General features: G+C 46.5%; 1 protein-coding gene across 2 annotated transcripts in view; it reads right to left on the bottom strand.

Moving 5' to 3' along the window:
* Positions 1 to 22,953, bottom strand: part of ASIC1 (acid sensing ion channel subunit 1) — a 590,058-nt gene that overhangs the window by 231,998 nt on the left and 335,107 nt on the right. The gene's annotated exons all lie outside the window — the stretch shown is intronic.

Genomic DNA, 22,953 nt, shown 5'->3' with positions numbered 1-22,953 from the left:
CTCAGCAGCCACAGCAAAAGCATTCAATAATCACTACCACTTCACTCAGTGCTGTACTTTTAAAAATAAAAGTTATTTCACTCACACAAAAATAAATACCAGATATAAAATATTGATGCACTCATCCAACTGAAAACCAGAGCCTCCTGGGGGCATGTGTAGAACGTCTGTATCAATATTAGATATAATGTCAATAGGCTAGACTTCTGCATGGTTCTAAACACAGAGCTAGATACCTAATGCTTGTGAATCTGAGCTCCAGTCCCCAGACTGATCAGCCATGTGCTTGTGTGTGCACAGTGCTCTGTAGTTGTGCCTCAGCAGCCACATAGAGCAGCCAACTCTCAGTAGAAGGGCGACTTTCTCTGTGCGCTGCAGTTAGCAGGGCTATCACTCACCACTGTGAAGCTTCGGGATGATTTCATGTCAAGACAGGAGGCTAGTATTATGTAATTAACTTTTAATAACTCCTTCTGAACAGCAAACCACTAAAAGCTTTCAGATAGAACTTTAAAAACATCACAATGAAAATGAGAATGCTCAGACCTATATACTGCTTGACCTCCATCTTCCTCCTCTTTTGTTTGCTGCTTCTGAGCAGATATGTATATTTGGATTTTTTTCCTAATATTAATTTGGTTTATGAAATGTTTATTGTTATGATTTGTATTAGGTGGTTTGTTCAAATTACCCAATTTATGGGTAGAGGTATTTCTGTCAGATTTAGTATATTTAAAGATAGATATTTCTAATTAGAAAGGAGGAAACATAAGTTAATTTAATATGTTGATTTTAATATCTGTATGCCCGTTTGTAATAGTAGAACGTCTTCTGCCTTTGGGGTGAGTATCGTCAATAAGAATTAAAATGGGAAGTTTTCCTTGTGTAGTGAATGCGCGGAATGGTTGAATTTTATTACAGGACCGAAGGCTTCGTATTATGCTTCTCTTTCTATTTATTGCCACTCACAGCAGCCAATGAAAAACTTGTATCATGTAAATAAAACTACATTTCCCATGATGCACATGTTACATTACATCCTGTAATGCCCCATAAGAGCCACCATCACCGGAACACGCCCTTTTTCTTTGCTGCTCACGCAGGCAGTTAAGTGTAATTTACGTTTCTTTGACGCTCATGCTTGATTTATTTTATCTCGGCTCGCGCCACTCTTGATTTGCTTGTGCGCGACTATCGCGCTTGTTGGTATTTGATTTGCTGTATGCCTTTCATCTTGGCGCTTCTGATTGTTAGCGCATCTATTGCTGTCCTCTGATTGCGTGGCGCTTCTGATTAACAGCGCGAGCCTCGCGCCTGGTCTCGTGGGTCCGCGACGCTCCCGCTGTCATCAGATAAGCATATTGGTAATGCCGCTGTGTTCCACGTCGCCAGAAACAATGTTTGAATTTCCCGCTGTGTGGGATGGTGTTTAGCGCTCCGATCGCTTACATACTTAATCCCTTTCCCCGCTCTCTGGTACCGGCCGCCTACGGCCGGTACCAGAGAGCGGAATACGGTGAGTTTATTTATTAAATATAAGAGCAGAGGCTTCCCTAATCAGCCGAGTGTGCTAGGAGCCTTCCCCTTTCATTTTTATTTCAGGTTTCGACGTGCCTAGCCCAATTGGGCTATATTTGGTAGGATTGGGCTACACACGTCGCTACTGCCCGTTTTATTTTCATTTTTCTGTCGTTTCTGCTCATTTTTCAATGGCATTCCCACTGAGCATCACCCCTACGCCTGGCTGGCTGCAATAAACAATCTGGGCCTGGAGGGAGCACACCTCCTATGTACAATATTGCTCTTAGGCTCCACTACGCCCTGAAGGCTAAAAGAACTGTGCTACAGCTTTGCTGAGGAGCTAGGTACCTTTTTGTTATCTGTGCTGTGGGTTGGCTCCCCCCTTTACTCCTCTCTGTTTCCTTGCCTTATGAGCAAATATATTTACAAATTTGGGTCCACAATGGAGGACTGGGTCCATTACGAAGAGGATGATACCTTATATGAGGAGGAAGTGGAAAACCCTTCCATCGAGGACAACATTGTTGAGGCCCTGGATTCCTCTGTCCAGGAGTCGATCAACAAGGCCCTGGAGAAAGCAGTTCCGGCAACTGTACAGCAGGCACTAGCTACTGCCTTAAAAGCCATAACTAAACAACTTGAAAAATGTGCGAAACACCATGGTTTCACGGCTCCGCCAATCACCCCCCAGAAGATTCCCAACCTAAGCCCTGGCCTCATTCTGCCTCATACTCTTCGCTTCCTCGTCCTGATGCTGATAAAGCTAAGGCTCCGGACACTGACACAGACCCCGATACTCCGGACTCTGACACCCCGGATGAGTCTCCTCCTAAGAAAGCAAAGAAATCAAAGAACGTGGAAACACCTCAGACCATTCCCACTCCTTTTACTTTTAACCCCACCAATATTGTTCATCCCAGATCATCGGATTGGTTACCCGCTCCTGAGGTTGCTGCATATCTGCATGAAAACTTACGCAAAAGTTTTGATAAAGAGGTACGCAACAGGCTACGCTCTGAGTGCCCTAGACCAGTTATTTCCGATAAGGTGGCCGAAACCCCAGATATAGACCCCAGCCTCTTGACCTTTCTAAAGAAGTTCACAAAAGACCCCAAGAAGGGTATCGACCGCGCCTGGCGTGGGTGCCAGGATAAGCTCTTGGATGTGGTCGGTCCTCTGGCCAAGATCCTGGAAATGGCCCTAGAAGCACAGGAATCAGGGACTGCAGTAGATCCCCATGTCCTGGCAGGATGGACTCAACGAGCTATTTGTCTCTTGGGTAATGCTAACTGTGCCATCTCTACTGAGCGGCGCAAATCAATACTCTTGCGCATGGACTCTAATCTAACGGAATTGGCGGCGGCAGAACCTGGTCCCTTGGCAGATGGAAACCTTTTCTGGGACCGTTTCGTCAAAGACGTAGCCAAGTATGTGGGCACCTTCATGACCTTGGATAAGGCGCAGTCAGGCATTAAAAGGGTTTTTCAAGCTGGTGTTTTCAACAGGGCCGGACGAGGACGAGGACGCTCGTTTGGCCACCAGTTCTCACAAGGTCCTCAGAGAGGAGACTTCGGTCGAGGCAGGAGAGAGTGGGACTCCAACCGTGGGGGAACTTTTTACCCCACCAGACAGCACTTCAACAAAAGGCGTTTCAATAGAGTATCCTACCGGGGAGGTTTACAGAATCCTGACTCTTCAGGTAAGAGCTCCGGACGTATTTGTACTACCTTTGGGGAGACGTATTCAGTTTTTCTATCACAATTGTGTTCAACTATCTCAAGATGCATCGATATTACAGACGGTTCAGGGTTTCCAGCTCGATTTCTTCCAGAACCCTTATCAGGCCAGACAGCCCAGACAGCTTTCTTTTTCCCAAATAGAGTGCGATTTTATAGATTCAGAAATTGAAGGATTGCTGCAGAACTACGCAGGAAACAACCTTTACAATGCAACTATTACATCGCACTACACTTACAACGTAGGCATTACAACGCAACATCCTTTACAACGCATGACACTACAACGCATACCATTACAACACATACCATTACAACGCAGACACTACATCGCATGTCACTACAACGCAGGCATTACAACGCATACCATTACAACGCATACCATCCAACACTTACCCTACTGTTGCACCCCCTGGAGTTAGAATAGTAATTTTTACCCCTATACTATCCAACACTTACCCTACTGTTGCACCCCCTGGAGTTAGAATAGTAATTTTTACCCCTATACTATCCAACACTTACCCTACTGTTGCACCCCCTGGAGTTAGAATAGTAATTTTTACCCCTATACTATCCAACACTTACCCTACTGTTGCACCCCCTGGAGTTAGAATAGTAATTTTTACCCCTATACTATCCAACACTTACCCTACTGTTGCACCCCCTGAAGTTAGAATAGTACTTTTGACCCCTATACTATCCAACACTTACCCTACTGTTGCACCCCCTGGAGTTAGAATAGTAATTTTTACCCCTATACTATCCAACACTTACCCTACTGTTGCACCCCCTGGAGTAAGAATAGTACTTTTTACCCCTATACTATCCAATACTTACCTTAAATGCAATTTAACATTATGCATTGTAATGGTATGCGTTGTAAAGGTAGTATGCGATGTAATGGAATGCGTTGTAAAGGTAGTTTTTAAAAATGCGTTGTAGTGTCATGCGATGTAATGGAATGCATTGTAGTGGATGTTGCGTTGTAAAAATTGCGTTGTAAGTGCATGCGTTGTAAAAGTATGCATTGTAACGTCATACATCCAACTACGCGATAGCCTCTTGCGACGAGGGCTCTCGCGGTTTCGGCAACAATATTTTTCTGGTGCAGAAGAAGGGCGGAGGTTACAGGTTGGTATTAATTTAAAAGATTTCAATCATTACATGATCTACAAACACTTTAAGATGGAGGGTATCCATCTTTTGGCGGATCTCCTGAAACAAGGGGACTGACTGGTCCGCTTGGACCTGAAGGACGCCTATCTGTCTATTCCCATCTTTCCTCCCCATCGCAGATTCCTGCAATTTCAATGGCGGAACCAATGGTACGAATATTTGGTCCTTCCTTTCGGGCTTTCCTCGGCACCGTGGTGCTTCGCCAAGGTACTGAAGCCAGTGATAGCTTATCTCAGGGAACAGGGAGTGCGCATGATAGTTTATCTAGACGACATCCTCATCAATATCCAACCCTAGCAGTTCAGCAGTTGCGCATGACCATTGTTACCTTACAAAACCTGGGTTTCGTGATCAACGAGTCCAAGTCAGTTCTGTGTCCTACCCAGACGATAGATTTCCTGGGGTTTGTCATAAATTCTCAAACGGCTCAGCTGAGTCTTCCACGCTCCAAACTGCGGGATATCAAGAAGGAGCTATGCTCCCTGTTATCCAAACAGATGGTCTCACTCAGAGTGATTGCCAGGATAGTGGGTCTTCTGGCGTCTTCCATTCAAGCAATTATTCCAGGGCTCCTACATTACCGGGCCCTTCAGAGGCTCAAGATTCAACACTTGCAGAAAGGTCTCTCTTACACAGACCTAGTACCTCTTTACCAAGAGGTACGGGAGGAGATCCAGTGGTGGCTTGCCCATGTAGAGGCGTGGAACGGCATGTCCATTTTCGTCTCTCTGCCAGAGGTCGTCATAGAGTCCGACACCAGTCATTGGGGCTGGGGAGCTTGCTGCGGAAATATTTCCACAGGAGGGCATTGGTCCCTTCGTGAGCTAAATCTCCACATCAATTACCTAGAACTCCTTGCAGGGTCGTTCGCGATCAGGACTCTCTCACCCAAACAAGTCTCGTGTTGCATCCTACTGCAGATGGACAACATCTCAGCGGTTCAATACATCAACAAGCTGGGGGGCACGAGGTCCTCAATGTTGGTAGAAATAGCAAAGGACTTTTTGCACTATTGCCTGAGTCATCAGATTTCGGTCATAGCCGAATACATTCCGGGCCAGTTGAATGCAGTGGCAGACTGGAACTCACGCCATCTCAAGGATTACAGCGATTGGCAGCTCCAACCCCAGATAGTGCAGTGGTTGCAGGCAATCTGGGGACTTTGCGAGATCGACCTGTTTGCCTCCAGACTGAATTGTCAAATGACCACGTTTTTCAGCTGGAGGCCTGATCCGCTAGCTCTGGCGACGGATGCCATTTCACAGGATTGGACACCGAATCTGAATTATGCGTTTCCTCCCTTCATTCTAATTCCCGAGTGTTCACACAGGTGATGCGCCAGAAGGCGAAGGTGATTTTAGTAACTCCCTTGTGGAAGTCGCAGCCTTGGTTCCCGATACTGCTGGAGGCGAGTTGCGACTTCCCCAGGAGGATCCCATGGTCCTCAACGATGCTCCAGGGCCCTCAACGAAAGATGCACCCGATGGTAATATCGGGGCAATTGTCCCTGATGGCCTGGAGACTTTCCGGCAACGTTGGCAAATGCCAGGATTTTCGGAACAAGCTTCAGACTTTATCGACCAAGCTTGGGCCCCCTCTACCAAGAAGAGGTATTCTTCAGCCTGAAAGTGTTGGGTTCGTTGGTGCGTGGAACAGCACGTGGATCCCGTGGGGGCAGACTTACCCTTTGTTGTAAATGTTTTGTCCAAAAAGGCTTCTGAGGGTTTGGTATATCGTTCCATCAACAATTTCCGTTCAGCCATTTTGGCGGGTCACTCTCAACTTGAGCGCAAACCAGTAGGGATGCATCCACTAATTTGTAAACTCTTGAAAGGTATTAGAGTAGCTAATACGACCAAGCCAAAGTATTCTTCCTTGTGGGATGTCTCGCTAGTTCTTTCCTTATTCAATCAATGGCCCAGCAACGATATGTTGACAAGGAAACAATTATCATCCAAATTGACCATGCTGTTATGCCTGGCGGCCTGTAGACGTTCATCAGGCGTTAAAGCTCTAGATATTACAGGTAGAGTATTTACTCCTGAAGGAGTTTCTTTTAATATCACTTCCAGGACTAAAACTATGTCACGCAATGTGGACTATCATGCTTTTCCTGATAATACCAAGCTCTGTGTGGTTCAATGTCTCAAGGCCTATGAAGAATGTACCAGGTCTATTCGGCCTGATGGTGTGGTGCAATTATTAATTGCTTTGCAGAAACCTTACAAGCCTGTCACTGGGGCTACTATAGCCAGATGGTTAAAATATGTTATGCAGGAAGCAGGTATTAATACTCAAGTGTTTGGGACACATTCTGTCCGAGGCGCCATGGCCTCTAAGACGTTCATGTTGGGTTCTACTGTTCAGGATATCATGCATTCTGCAGATTGGTCTTCTGAGTCGACATTTAAACAGTTTTATTATAAACCGGTGGGTGATAAATCCTCTGTGGTTTTTAATCAGCGTTAAACTAGCGTAATACGAAGCCTCCGGTCCTGTAATAGAATAAAAAATTAGCTAGCATTCGCGCCAAGAATTTTCAATTCTATTAAGGACACGGAGGCGAGGATCATCCCACCCGGTTACATTACAGTATTGTAATTGTTACCCACCCGTTTTGTATTTATATTCTGATTACGCAGAAGTTACGAGTTGTTCTAGCTCTCATTCTTTCAGGGTCTGAGAAGAAGATGGATTAGGTGTAATTCTGGTTGAGACGACGTACTTCCCAGCTGGTCTGGTTCTTCCACGTTGGAAGCTATTGTTTGGACTTCAGTTATATTGTTGGACTTTTACTGTTCGAAGCAAAGAAAGAGGACGTGTTCTGGTGATGGTGGCTCTTATGGGGCATTACAGGATGTGATGTAACATGTGCATCATGGGAAATGTAGTTTTTTGGTTACATGATACAAGTTTTTCATTGGCTGCTGTGAGTGGCAATAAATAGAAAGAGAAGCATAATCCTCGCCTCCGTGTCCTTAATAGAATTGAAAATTCTTGGCGCGAATGCTAGCTAATTTTTTATTCATCCTCGCGGTCGGGCCCCTTGAAGTGTGGTGATTTTTGCTGCGCTCGAGGAGTCTAGCGAGCGCCAGGAAGCCTGTCAGTCTTTGGTGAGACACTTATGCAGTGAGCGCAAGCATCTGTTTCTGAAGGAATCTGGGCGTGTTTTGAAGCGACGGACAGTTTGTCCAAAGCCATTGGGCCTTGTTTTTTCAACATGAAGCCTTATTTTGAAGGAAATTAGGCATGCGAAGCTCGTTGCTTAGCAACGGAAAGCTCGAGGCACATCGATGACAGAAATATTGGTGGTTGAAGCCATTTTTGTACATTTGAGGTGTGAGTGTTGAGAAATTAGGTGTTATTGGAAGTAAAAATAATTTTAAAGGATATTTGAATTAAACCATAGTTTATCTGGTGAAGTAATTAGAGGCAATATGGAGCCTTAAGAGAGTGTGGCTGTTCAGAAGAGTAGTATATGAAAAATTGTTGCTCAAGAATTGGACAGTGATCTACAGGAGTCTGTTACCAGCTTTACAAAAGGGATAGGAACAGTCTGAGTTGAAGACGATCAATATTTTTTGGTCTCTGATGAGGATGATGTACATCCTACTCTCCTGATGTCCTGGCAGCAACTGACATACGGTCACTTCCAGAACCTCAAGAACGTTCCGATCATACATTCCAATTCCTATTGTACTACTCATTCTAATCCCTTCTGTACTATTCTATATAGCATCATACCACTCCTCCCTCCTTATAGCAAAACAAATAATTCTCTTAATACAACACATAATCTTTAAACTTACTTGGTATTTATACCACCCGCGAACAATATTAACTCATATTGCAGGAGATATCTTTGGTATCTATCACTGGTAACTGAACATCAATATCTCGATTGCCCGCTTCTATGCTTAGTTGCAACCAAGTTTGCTAATCAGATTCATTTTCTACATTTAATAATGTTAACTTGTACAGGGGAAATTTTGATCAGTTTCCTTCTATTCCACCAACCTTTACCCTCTAATAAAATGGAGCCTTTGGTGACTCTTATGACTTGCACTGGTAAGGAAAATGTTTAATCACCTTTCTTGGATTTTTAATCATGACCCAATCTCCTATACTCAAATCTTTGCCATGAACATGATGTTTCTGATCAAAGTGCTCCTTCATCTCAACTTGTTTTAATGCAACTGAACGTGAAATGTTTTCAGCAGATTGTACATTTCTTCCTTTCTTTCTTCATTTCACTTTCTAACCAACTCATAAATACATTTGTATGGACTTTGCATCACCTCAGTAAAGTCAATGGAGCTTCATCGGTAGTGCCATGGGGAGTGATATTATAACTCCACACTTTGTTTTTCAAACATTTGCTCACATCCTGCCCTGAGGTTACCGCTGTTTGCATTCCCTCTTTCATAATCCCATTTGCTCTCTCCACTAAGCCAGTTGAACTTAGAGAATACAAAGCAACCTTGTGATGTTTTATGTCAAGATGTTTGAAAAATGACTTTATATTCTCAGACACCAGGTGAGTACCATTATTAGCAACAATCTCCTTTGGGAGCCTTCCAAGGTAAAAACATTCTCCAAAATGTGATGGCAGCATTGGTAGTGGGAGATTCAGTAAATGAAAAATAAATCCATTTTGAATAATAGTCTATTAAGACAATTAAATATCTCATATCTGAAGGAAGTAAGGAAAATGGACCCAGAAAATCCAAACCCAATTTCTTCCATGCAGTGGCAGGAAATGGCACTGGTTGCAATGGTGTCTGCTTCATTTTCCAATGTTTGTCTGAGATCAAACAATCAGGACACTTTTCGATCATATTTGTCACATTGCAATCTAAAGGCGGATGTCCTTGATGAGCTAATTCAACTAATTCATACCTTAAATTCTCAGGTGGTACAAATACTTCTCCACGCATAATCATTCCATTAACCGCTGAAAACTCATCTGAAATCTTAGCAAATGTCTTAAGTTCAGTAGGCAAACTTCTGACTTAGGGCTAACCCTACATAATATACTGAATGTCTTTTCTCACGTTTGCATCCAACTGTCTCGCCTCCAACCCCCTGTCCTCGGATATTTTGGCCTTATATTCATTAACTAGATTCATAATTGCAACCACAAACTCCGTATCCTTAAGTATTTCATCTTCATCCTCATCCAAAGACATTCTTGATAAGCAATCAGCCTAGAAATTGTTGCTCCCAGAAAGATGTTTGAGCTCAAAAGTATACTCTTGAAGTTTGGACATTAATCTCGTCAATCTTGCAGAAGTATTGTTAGAACCTTTACCTTTAAGTATATGCACAAGCTGCTAATGATCTATAAACAAATCAAATTTACAATCCCTAATACATGCTCAAAATGTTTGCACTGGCCAAATGCAAGCCAGTGCTTCATGTCCTATGGTGCTGTGGTACTTTTCACATTGTTTGAGTGTTAGTGATGCAAATCCAATTATTTGCTCCTTACCACTAACCCACTGGCTGAGAACTGTACCAAGTCCAGTTAAGCTAGCATCAACAGTAATCATGCACTTGCATTCACCTCAATCGCACTAGGTTGTGGTTGAGAGGAGATCCCATATGATGAAGCATGCCACTTCGGTGGGTGATGGGATTAGGTCCTCTATATGAGGACTCTTGTATTTAGACAGTAGTCTTAGTGTTTATCCACACAGTTTTCCATAGCCTTTTCACTTTGTTCTTTCTCCTTTTTTGGACCCGTGGACTCATATGTTTGCATAGATTGAGTAGGGGGACTTGTCCACGTGGCCCTTTAGCTTTCCCTCAGACCCCATCTTTTACCTGTTTTTCATTGTAAATTAGCACATAGCCTCAACTCTCCTAATTTGTTCTTGGCTACGAATATGGGTGAAACACACGAAGATGACTCAGTCAACTTGATTATACCTTGTGACCACAAATCTTGTAATGTTTTCTTAAATCCTCCCTTACACTAAGGGGAACATTGTGTACTTCATGGACAACAGGGCCAGCATCAGGTTTGAGTTTAATGTGGTGCTCAACCCCCATAACAAAACCAACCTTGTCCTGAAAAACATCTGCAATTGTTTGCAAAATGTTTTCAATGTCATGGGATTCTGTATCAACACTAACCACTTGAGACTGATGATTGGTTAATTCTCGATTGCTACAAGCCATGGGCACCCTGAAGATTGAAACAACAAACTTGGCCAACCAGAGCATCTCCCTACCAACTTGAAAAAGGCAATAAATGCACAAATTACTCATGTTTCATTTGAAAGGGACATTGAAAGGCTTCAACATAAGCCCCTCTTCACAGCCTTGGATGATTCTTACATAAAGGGGAAAGCTCAACCATATTTTAAATATCCCCTCTGCCCTCCCTCCTGAAATAAAATCACACATATGAGTCTGCTGGTCCTTCCAATTGCCGATTTCAACCCGCTTTGTTAAAGTTTAAATTCATCAACTTCATCCTCAATCCATTCACCTATTCTCGTGGGTTCTCCAGATCCGGGAACCAAATACATACCCATCCTTGCCAAATCCTTCCACCCAATGATGTTCTTCACTTTAACAGCAAACATATACCTTAGTGAAGGTAACCATATTTAAGCATTCCACTTTAGCCTTAAAGTGGCCAACCATTTCAATATCCTTTTCTGCGAAGGCTTTTAGATTCACATTGGTCGGTGTACGTTTTACATCATAACTCCAAACATCATAATATGTAGAATCACTCAAGATTATTATGGGAGCCCCAAGTCCGCCACGACTTGTAGAGAAGTACCATCAATTTTGGCTCCTACAAAAGGTCTGTTTATAACCTCTAAACCTGTAATGGAATTGCATTCTAGTGTTAAAACTATATTGTTAGATTTTTTTTAAGCTGTTGCCTCAACAAATTCTATACTGTTCACCTTGACTGGTTACTTTTGCACACCACCTGGAGACGCCCCATTTTTTATAGGACATACCATGTTTTCCAAGTGCATTACAACTAGGATTGTTACTGATGTGACATTTTGACGTACACCTGTAACAATAAATAGTTTGTCTCCTTAATGAATTTTGAATATCCTTTACCACGTACACTAACTGCACATAAAGCTTCCCTGCATTCTTCAACATACTCATCATTAATACTCAAAAGAGTCACAGGAATGCCAGCAGCCAAAGCCTTCGATGAAATCATGGAATGTTCTATCCCCTTTGACAAATCTATGACTTCATTAAGAGTCAGGTTTCTACACGCCAATAATCTTTCCTGGATTTTGCATGAGTAAAAATTGAACACGAATTGGTCACGTATGCATACGTCAATTTTCACCCTAAACTGGTTGTCGCAGCAAATTTTCTCAATGGAGACACATGCTCCTCTGCACTCTCCTCCACATGCGGCTTCCGTTTAACAAACCTGTGTCTCTCAAGTAAAATACTGGGTTCTTCGGAATAATGTTTCCGTAATCTCTCTACAGCCTCCTCATATTGATCAGTCTCACCATCGCTATCCCCTGCCTGAGCTCGCGCTGAAGCTGCAACTGGCAGATTATCAAATGCATCCTGTGCAGCATGTCCAAGGCTACCATTTAATAATGCCAGTTTTCCCGCTGAAGGGTATTTGATGGCACCCACTGTGACTAAATCGTGCTGGTATATCTTAAACCACGGCTTTCCACTTAAGCGGTTGTTTGCCAGGGTGCTGCAGAAAGGATGGTGGCTGAACAAATTGGTGTGGTGATACCGCTGTAGCCATACTGTGAAAAATAAATCCATAAGGGACTACCAGAATTACTCTTTGTTTTCCTTTTTACCACTTAAAGGTAATTAGCACATAAATATTGTTCTAAAAGAAAAGTACTGTGTTAATGAATCTCTGGTGTGTCCATTGCCGTGTATCTGAAATGACAGGCAAAAGATAAGAAGAGACGTCTTACTTTCTGTAGCTTTTGTGGTGTGCCTGTCACCGTGATTACTATGCCCACAAGTCTCATAATTGTAGGTGTGCCTGTCACCACATGTACAAGCCGATGGAGCAAAATGTTCTGATCAAGAAGTAATATTTGCAGAAACTGGCACAATAAACAGTTACAAAATGTGGGCCTACTAAACTGCGCAATCCAAGATGGCAGCAGGATGCTGACTCAGCTTACAAAGACTTCTGGGACACTGCAACAGGCACTGGGGCCTGCACAAGCCGGACAGTGCATACTGTACATAGGGGCCTGCGCGAGATGGACAATGCACATTGCTGTGTGGAAACGGCGCACGCTGCTCAATACCAATCACAAGCGTATGCATCAAACAGCAACGGTACACGCTGGGCAGTGTTACCCGCTCAAGGGTGAAAAATGCCCAAATTTCACCTCAAAACAGCCCAGCATGGAAGCGCTCAATCCACAAAGTACTCATGTCAGCCCAAGGTTAATGTGCTGAGAACGCCCAACGTTCCACAGTTCCGACCGCTGATGTCCGAGGGTGGCAACTATTGCCGGATGCTCTTCAGCTTGGTGGATGTGCGCATGTATTACCACTCCAGCGCGTCACCAATATGTAGTAAAGGGATTTGCAAACAAAGTGGGTAAAGAAAGAATACTTTATTTCATCATGTAGCGCCCACAACACAGCATGTCCTATTCTCCTGATGTCCTGGAAGCAACTGACATAGCGGTCACTGCCAGAACCTTAAGACTGTTCCTAACATACATTCCAGTTCCTACTGTACTACTCATTCTAATCCCAACTGTACTATTCTACATAGCATCTTGCCACACCACTAGAAAAAGAATAGCGTAATATAATGAAGACAAAGTGTTCTTGGCCGGTAATTGATGATAAAGTGACATTGACTCCAAATTTAGGTCTGGAGATGATCACTTAATTGTCAAATTGGGGAGAGATCCTAGAAAACGTTTGGAGCGATCTGTCAACAATGTCAAGACGGGCATCTAGATATTCTGGGGCCCTTAGCAAGAATGTTTGACTTGGTGGAAGACACTTGGAAAAGATCTGAATATTGGTTTGTTGAGGGGATGGTGCCAACGCGCATTATGTTTTTTAGGCAACGCTAATGAAGACCTACTAGCAGAGCGTCGGTAAACAGTATTGAAGCGCATTAACCCAAAATTGGGTGATTTGGCCAAAAGAGAGACAACTGAGGATGCCAAACATGACTGGATGGTGAAATTGGATCTCAAGGATGCCTATTTCACAGTTCCAATAGGGAAAGAGAGCAGGAAGTATCTGCAATTCAGATGGAAAGGGGTTTTAGACCAGTTTCAGCGTCTACCATTTGGGTTATGGGCAGCTCCTTAGTGTTTGACAAAAATGTTGAAGACAGTAGTAGGTTATTTGTGAAAAAGAGGTGTTTGGATGATAATATACCTAGATAATATCCTGTTGATGGGACAGGATTTGGGGGAGCAAAATGGCCCGCTGGTTCTAGTGAAGGATTTTTGGGAGAATTTGGGATTCATTGTGAATGTGACAAAATTGATTTTGACTCCAACACGGCGTGTGCAGTTTTTGGGGTTTGTAGTGGACACAGTGTCTTGTCAGTTGCAGGTACCGGAGAAAAAAGTAAGAAAGATAAGACAAGAAGTGAAAGCTTTGTTGAAGAAAGGCAAGATGATGCTGAGGGAGTTAACTTGAGTGATTGGCCTGTTGTCTTCATCAATTCAAGCGATTTTTCCAGGACTATTACATTACTGGGCATTGCAACGGTTGAAGATGTTGGGTTTGTCCTGAGGTCTATGGTATGGAGACAGAGTAGTTTTGAGTCAGGATGCAAAGATAGAGTTACAATGGTGAAAGGAGAATTTGGGCTTATGGAATAGAAAGGAGATATTTGGAGTAAAACCAGATTTAATTTTGGAATTGGTTGCGAGCCAGTTTGGATGGGAACTTGTTGCTCAGGTCAAGAAACAGGGGCTGTATGGAATACATGAGAGAAGGAGAGTCACATAAATTGTTTGGAAATTAAAGCAGGATTATTTGCCCAAAAGACAGTCAGTAGGTCATTATGTTCTTTTTAGGAAGGACAGAGTATCTGCAAAGTATCGGCAGTGACATATATCAACAAATTGGAAGGAATTGAAGAGGTTGTCGGATATAACCCAGGACATGTGGGAGTTTTGTTTGGAACACAAAATTATTCAGAAGGCAGAATATTCACCTGGTGTTTGCAATGTCATAGCCGATTGGAATTCAAGGAATGCAGTAGATTACAGCGATTGGAAGCTGAGGGAGAATTTATTTTGGAAAATTCAGGAGGATTTAGGACCCTTTGGGGATCTTTTTGTATCCAGGTTGATAATTCAGTTACAGAATTATGTGAGTTGGATACCAGATCCAGGAGTGATAGCAGTGGATGCATTCAATCTGAATTGGAAGGGGATGAAAGGTTATACTTTCCCTCCATTTGCAATGAGAAAGAGAGTGTTGGTTCAGGTGAGGAAAAGGATGTGTCAGGTAGAGTTGTTGACCCCAGTTTGGAAAACACAAGTTTGTTTTCCAACTTTGTTGGAAATGCAGTTCAGATTCCATATTTAATTCAGTCATGCAAAGGACTTTTGAAGGGAGTAGAACAGGAGGAACATCCTTTGGTATCTGCGGGTTTGCTCAACCTTCTAGTATGGAAGGTGTCAGTAATTTGGGTGAATTGTCAGGTCGTTCGGGAGCAACTTCTGAACTGCTTGATGAGTCTTGGACACCTGGTCCAAGGGAGAAATACAGAGGAGCCTGGCCAGTTTGGGTACATTGTTGCATGGGAAAGGATTTGTATCCCATTCAAGCGTATATGGTAGAAGTGCTGAAGTTTTTAGCAGGATTGTTTGGTAAAGGTTTTTCATAGAGAATGGGTAATTGATAGAGGTTGGCTATAGTGGCAGGTCATTCTTTGGTACAGGGTATATCTATTGGTAGAAGTCCCTTGGTGTGCAGAGTAATGAAAGGAGTTAGGTTGAAAAGACGGCTGAGAGCTAAGTATCAGACGTTATGGGATGTGGATGTAGAACTCAAGTTATTTGAAGGTTTGCCAGGAAACAAATATTTAGGAGTACATGAATTGATGCGAAAGTTGGCAGCGTTGTTATGTTTGATTTCTTTTAGGAGGTTGTCTGACATTAGGGCTTTGAACTTATCTAATAGGATTTATCAACCACATGTTGTGCTTTTTGAAGTATGGAAGAGGACAACGACTATGTCTGGTTCAATTTTTGTATCCATGTTTTGATACTATTCTGAAGTCATGTGTGGCGAGATATTTAAGACAGTATAAGTGTAAAGTGCTGGAGAAAAGATATGTAGCAGATCAGTTGTTGATCTGATATGTAAAACATTTAAAGGTGCAGCAAATGCTACAATTGCAAGATGGGTAAAATCGGAGACGAAAAAAGCATGTGTGGATTTGTCAAGATTTACAGCTCCTTCGGTTAGAGGAGATATTGCGGGCAAAGTGTAGGTAGGTGGGTCGCTCCCCCTCCGCACAGCACCGCCTGTGTGTCCCTGCCCCAGCTGCCGCTGCCGAAGAAGTTCGAGGCCCTCCTCCACCCGCAGGCTACCACCTGCGCCTCATCCCTGGTGGCCAGTGGTAGGCCGTAAGTTTGTTCACCTTCTGCTTTATTGTTTCTATTGTTTTTATTGGGTTGCCTGTATTCTCATTGTTGTGTCTGCGACTGCTGTTGTCTGTCTTCCCCCGCTGCCTGTACGTGGTCCATGCCTGCTTTCTCCCTCTGTTCCCCTTACTGCCCCGTGTCTCTCTGCCCTGTTTCTCCCTCTGTTCCCCTCGTTGCCCCCGTGCCACTCTGCCCGTTTTTGCCTTCTGTCTCTTAGCTGCCCCTGCATTTCTGTGCCCTCTTGCCTTTTGTTCCACTCGTTTCCCCATCGATATTTGTGACTTTGTGCCCTTTTGCCTTCTGTGCCACTCGTTTTCCCCCTCGATTTTTGGGCCCTTTTGCCTTTTGTGACACCTGTTTCCCTGACTTTTGTGCCCTTTTGCCTTCTGTGCCACTCGTTTTCCCCCTCGATTTTGTGCCCTTTTGCCTTTTGTGACACCTGTTTCCCTGACTTTTGTGCCCTTTTGCCTTCTGTGCCACTCATTTTCCCCCTCGATTTTTGTGCCCTTTTACCTTTTGTGACACCTGTTTCCCTGATTTTTGTGCCCTTTTGCCTTCTGTGACACCCGTTTTCCCCTCGATCTTGTGCCCTTCCCTCTGTTCCCTTCGTCACCCCTCCCCTCCCCCGCAGCTGCGTCCCCTGCGGCCCCGCCCCCCTGACTGCCCATTCGCTGCCCCCGCCTCCCGCCTCTCAGCTACTCCTCCCTCCCACCTCCCCATATATACCGGCCACTGAGCGGTGAGGAAAGCGACCCTTGACCCTACCAGGTAGGTCGCTCCCCCTCCCTGCCCCAGCTGCCGCTGCCGAAGAAGTTCAAGGCCCTCCTGCACCGGCAGGCTACCACCTGCGCCTCATCCTTGGTGGCCAGTGGTAGGCCCTAAATTTGTTCACCTTCCGCTTTATTGTTTCTATTGTTTTTATTGGATTGCCTGTATTCTCATTGTTGTGTCTGCGACTGCTGTTGTCTGTCTTCCCCCGCTGTTTTTGCGTGGTCCATGCCCGCTTTCTCCCTCTGTTTCCCTTGCTGCCCCGTGTCTCTCTGCCCGGTTTCTCCCTCTGTTCCCCTCGCTGCCCCCGTGCCTCTCTGCCCGTTTTTGCCTTCTGTCTCTTAGCTGCCCCTGCATTTCTGTGCCCTCTTGCCTTTTGTTCCACTCATTTCCCCCTCGATTTTTGTGCCCTTTTTGCCTTTTGTGACACCTGTTTCCCTGACTTTGTGCCCGTTTGCCTTCTGTGCCACTCGTTTTCCCCCTCGATTTTTGTGCCCTTTTGTGACACCCGTTTCCCCGATTTTTATGCCCTTTTGCCTTCTGTGACACCCGTTTTCCCCTCGATCTTATGCCCTTCCCTCTGTTCCCTTTGTCATCCCTCCCCTCCCCCGCCACTGCGGCCCCGCCCCCCTGACTGCCCATTCGCTGCCCCCGCCTCCCATCTCCCAGCTACTTCCCCCTCCCACTTCCCCATATATGCCAGCCGCTGGGCAGCCGCGCACAGTGGGTGCGCGGCTGGAGCGCCAAAGGCATGCCTAAGGCAAGCCCATCTGCGGCCGTCCGCACCTGGAGCACGCCCAGCGCCAGAACCCCTGGCCCCCGCCACGATGACCGCCGCTGCTACGATGCCAGCACACTCCACGCTCTCAACCCCGGACAGACCCACACCTGCTTCAAGGCCGCCCCGAAACGCACACACAGTCCCTTCACCTGCCGGAACTGCAGCTACACCAGCCTCAGAGCCGACGAACCACCCGCCAAAAAAGACCGCACCCACCTGCGATGCATCCTACTGAACACCCGCTCCGCGTACAAACACGCCGTCGAGCTCTGGGACTTGCTCGACACAACATCCCCGGACGTCGCCTTTCTGACAGAGACCTGGTTGAACGACTCCTCCGCGCCGGACATCGCCATAGCTATCCCAGACGGCTACAAGATCACCTGCAGAGACCGCACCAACGGAGTCGGAGGAGGAATCGCCATCGTCCACAAGAACAGCATCAGGGTCTCGACTAGCACTGATGACGCGCTCAGCAACGCCGAACACATGCACTTCCAGATCCACCCAGAACCCAACTCCACCCTCAGAGGCACCCTCGTCTACCGACCCCCCAGACCCCGCCCCCATTTCAGTGACCCCATCGCCGACTTCATCAGCACGCACGCCCTGACCTCCACTGACTACATCCTCCTCGGACACCTGAACTTTCACCTTGAGAACAACAACGACAACAACTCCACAACCCTGATCGATAACCTTGCCAACCTTGGACTGAGCAAGCAACTCGTCACAACGCCCACCCACTCCGCCGGCCACACGCTCGACCCCGTCTTCTCCTCAAGCCCGCACGTCTTCGTCAGCCACACCACCAAACTCCTCTGGACCGACCACCGCTGCATCCACTTCACCTTCCAGAAACCCACCACACACCACCGCACCCAACAGATCCCCAGCCGCTGCTGGAACAAAATCACCGAAGACCAACTACATGCAAACCTCGCTCTCAGCCCACCCACCGAACCCTCCAACACCGACGACACTGCCCACAGCCTTAGACGCTGGATCGAGGACTGCGCCAACACCCTCGCCCCGCTGAAGAAACCCCCCCACAGAGACACCAGCAAGAGGGCCAGCTGGTTCATCCCAGAACTCCTAGCCTCCAAGCAAGCCTGCCGGAAACTAGAGAAGAAATGGCACAGCGAAAAAACTTCGGACAACCGCGCAGCACACAAGGACGCCATCCGCAACCACCACCACCTCATCAGGGCTGCCAAGAGAACCTCGTTCAAAGAACGCCTCGACAACAACGCACACAGTAGCAAGGAGCTCTTCAACATCGTGAAGGAACTCTCCAACCCCAGCTCCAACACCAACGACATCCCGCCGTCGCAAGCCCTGTGCGACTCCCTTGCCACCTTCTTCCACTGCAAGATAGCAGACATCCACGACAGTTTCAACAACCAGACAGCCCCAACAGACTGCAACAAAACAGACCCTCCGCACACCATCGACGATGGCTCCATGCTAGCCTGAGCCAGCGTGAGCATCGATGACACCATCAAGACCATGAGCACAATCCACTCCGGCTCTCTGTCAGACCCATTCCCACACCACGTCTTCAACAAAGCAAGCAGCTCCATCGCACCCCACCTGCGCAACATCATCAATCTCTCCCTCGAGACCGCGACCTTCCCAGACAGCTGGAAACACGCCGAGATCAACGCCCTACTGAAAAAACCCAAGGCAGACCCAAGAGACCTCAAGAACTTCCGGCCCATCTCTCTGCTCCCCTTCCTGGCCAAAGTCATCTTGAAAATCGTCAACAGACAGCTAACCCGATACCTCGAAGAAAACAGAATCCTGGACCCTTCCCAGTCAGGGTTCCGCAGCAACCACTGCACCGAGACTGCCCTCATCGCCACCACCGATGACATCAGGACCCTGCTGGACAACGGTGAGACCGCATCACTCATCCTCCTAGACCTCCATGCCGCCTTCGACACCGTCTGCCGCCGCACACTACGCACACACCTCCACACCTCAGGGATCCGAGACAAGGCTCTGGAATGGACCACCTCCTTCCTCTCCGGCAGAACCCAGAGCGTCCGCCTCCCCCATTCCGGTCCAAAGCCTCCAAAATCATCTGTGGCGTACCCCAGGGATCCTCCCTCAGCCCGACACTGTTCAACATTTACATGGCCCCGCTCGCACACGTCGCCCAACAGCACGACCTCAACATAATCTCCTACGCCGACGACACTCAACTGATCCTGTCCGCCACTAAGGACCCCATCACCGCCAAAGCCGACTGGATGAAGACCAGCTGTCTGAAGCTGAACTCGGACAAGACGGAGGTCCTCGTCCTCGGCTCCAACCCTTCAGCCTGGGACGACTCCTGGTGGCCGACGGCACTGGGAGCAGCCCCGACACCCACCGACCACACATGCAACCTGGGAATCATCCTCGACTCAACGCTCTCAATGACCAAGCAGGTCAACGCCGTCTCCTCCTCCTGCTTCAACACCCTCTGCATGCTCCGCAAGATCTACAGATGGATCCCGACAGATACAAGAAAGACAGTCACCCAGGCCCTCGTCAGCAGCAGACTCGACTACGGAAACGCTCTCTACGCAGGAGCCCCAACCAAGCTCAGCAAACGACTACAACGTATCCAAAACGCCTCGGCACGACTGATCCTCGACGTACCATGCCACGGCCACATCACCCCCCATTTGAGGGACCTGCACTGGCTCCCCGTCAGCAAGAGGATATCCTTCAAGCTCCTCATCCACGCACACAAGACAAGACACTCCACAAGACTGGCCCAGCCTACCTCAACAGACGGCTCTCCTTCTACATCCCCAACCGCTAGCTGCGCTCTTCCGACCTCTCACTCGCCACCATCCCGCGCATCCGAAGAACAACCACCGGGGAAGATCCTTCTCCCACCTCGCCGCCAAGGCATGGAACACCCTCCCACTGAGCCTACCACAGACCCAAGACCTACTGACCTTCAGGAGGATGCTCAAGACCTGGCTGTTTGATCAGTAGCGCCCCCCCCCCCCCCAGCGCCTTGAGACCCTCGCGGGTATGTAGTGCGCTTCACAAATGACTGCTTGATTGATTGATTGAAGTGTGTATGTCTGTAGGATGGTTAGAAGACATATTGAAAACAGCTAATTGGTCTAAAGCAGATAAGTTTAGGAGATTTTATTTTAAAGCTGTCGAGCATGTTTCAGGTTACTCCTTGAGAAGCTTTGAACATGCTTAATGCTAGTTTCTAGTCTTTACATAAAATGACGATTCGTATAGGTTGACTGAATAATGAATCACAATTTTATTAAAGACGAGGAGACTGGCATTATCGCACCCACCCTTCCCTTGAGGAGGGGCTAAGAGGTGAGGAGTGAAATGTTTATGTAAGGGTGATATTGCAGTTGTTTTTCAAGATGCATTCTTTTTTTCTTATACTGTTGTTAAGAGTATATGAATTGGTTTCCCATTGTGGTTTATTTCACAGATAATTAAACGGGGATAGATTCTATGCAGAAGGGATGTTTTTAAAGTTCTATTTGAAAGCTTTTAATGGTTTGCTGCTCAGAAGGGGTGAATAAAAGTTAATTGCATAATGCTAGCCTCCTTGTCTTTAATAAAATTGTGATTCTTTATTCAGTCATCCTATAAAAATCGTCATTCTAGAGGCTCTGCGCGTCTTTGCAGGGGGTTTTACTGCTTCAAACAAAAGCCCCTCCGCCTCCTGAAATGGAACCAAAGATCCTACCCAATTGGTGTGCTGATCTACCGGACTGAAGGGGCGGTCAAGAGGACAATGGGGCAACATTCTCAGGAGTCCATGAGCATAGGGGGACTACTGCTAGTGCCCGGGCAGCGTGATTCTGCTATCTAGAGATTATTAACTGTAGCTGCAATATCTTGATAACTGCAAACTGCGACTAAGGGGTTTGTGTGCTGAGGGGGTTATCAATTGAAATGAAAAAGACACATATTCTCACAACCACCTATCCTGGTTGACTCTTTCCCATGCTCTCAGGTGCCCACAGCTCCAGGGAAAGAGGTAGGGGATACAAACACGAGGCTGCTTTTTAAGGACTTTTATGTAGTAAAACATTTCATGGATTTTGACAGAGCTTGTGGTTCTCAGCATTTGCTCTCCTAGCTTCCTCTTCAACACTCTCCAGGTCAGGAGAGAGGACCATGCTAATCCTCAAGCCCTCTGGGTGTAACTAGGGGCACACTCGTGGGGTCAAGGACAAAGGGGGCTCATCACAAGTCTATGTGGGTGCTGATCTTTCCCTAGGGCCCCGGTCTTGATGGATGATAATGGTGGTCCTTCCTGCACCGCTCTCACACTCTTCAGTCTACTGACGGGATGACCTCCAAAAGGTAGGCCCCTTTATGTGAGGATGGAGCCCAGCCATCCTTACTGTTCAGGAGCAGTGGTGTAACGCCAAATGAAGGGGCTCCCTGGGGAAATGTTAAGGGGGGCCTCTGGGTCTCCATATCTCACAGATATTCATTGGTGTTTGGCTAAAGAGAGGCTCCCTGGTGGGCTAGGGGGATCCAGCCTTTCAGAGGCCCCCTAACCCGTCAGAGGTTACAGGGGTCAGCGTAATGCCCCAGCTCAGTAGGCTGGGCACTAATTCTCTTGGCAGTCCAATACCAGCAGGAATCTGGTCCCAGGCCCTGTCTTCTGCCTGAGGGAAGAAGAGCAATCTAAGACCATGGTCATGGGAGGCAACAGTTTTCTAACTACACTAGTGTATAAGTCCTCGGTGAGTGAATTCTGGAGCCTTGAACTGAGAAAACGGCCCAATATGTATAGCCAATGCTGATCAACTTGCTTTGGTGCATAGTCTAAGCTTTGAGCAGCTCTTCCAGTCAAATCAAGTCCCAGGCATGATCAGGGCATGGGAGGGGGAGGGGAAGGATGGTTCCACTGGAGCCTTCCTGAGCTGGTTCCAACTATTTCAATTCATATATAAATTGGACTTAGACAGCCAGCCAAACCCGTTGTGACTGAGGAGAGGCAAGAAGGGAGAACAGAGCTAAGAGCAGTCTGCCAAGAGCAGGAGGCAAACTGCAAAAGAGCACCGGACACCCCCTTCATCAGAATACAGCAGCCCTCTGGAGTAAAACTCTGGCAGAAAGCAGGAAAGTCAAAGTGCAGGCTCCCTGAGCAAAAAAACTGGGAAGCCTCACCCAAGGGCCACTTCTGTGCTGTATTGCTGTGCACTCAGCCCATGTATATCTTACACCGGCAGAAGTGAATGGCTTGGGTAAGTGTGTCTGGCTGATTCTTTCAAATGAGGGAGACCTGTAGCATCTCTGCCAGAAGGAGACAGGAAAAGAGCCTGTCCCTTTCATCACAAAGCATGCTTCCACCTTT

The sequence above is a fragment of the Triturus cristatus genome, chromosome 4_2, assembly GCF_964204655.1.
Source record: "Triturus cristatus chromosome 4_2, aTriCri1.1, whole genome shotgun sequence".
NCBI lineage: Eukaryota > Metazoa > Chordata > Amphibia > Caudata > Salamandridae > Triturus > Triturus cristatus.
The sequence above is the reverse complement of the archived record's forward strand: the minus strand, read 5'-3'. Positions and strand labels throughout refer to the sequence as shown.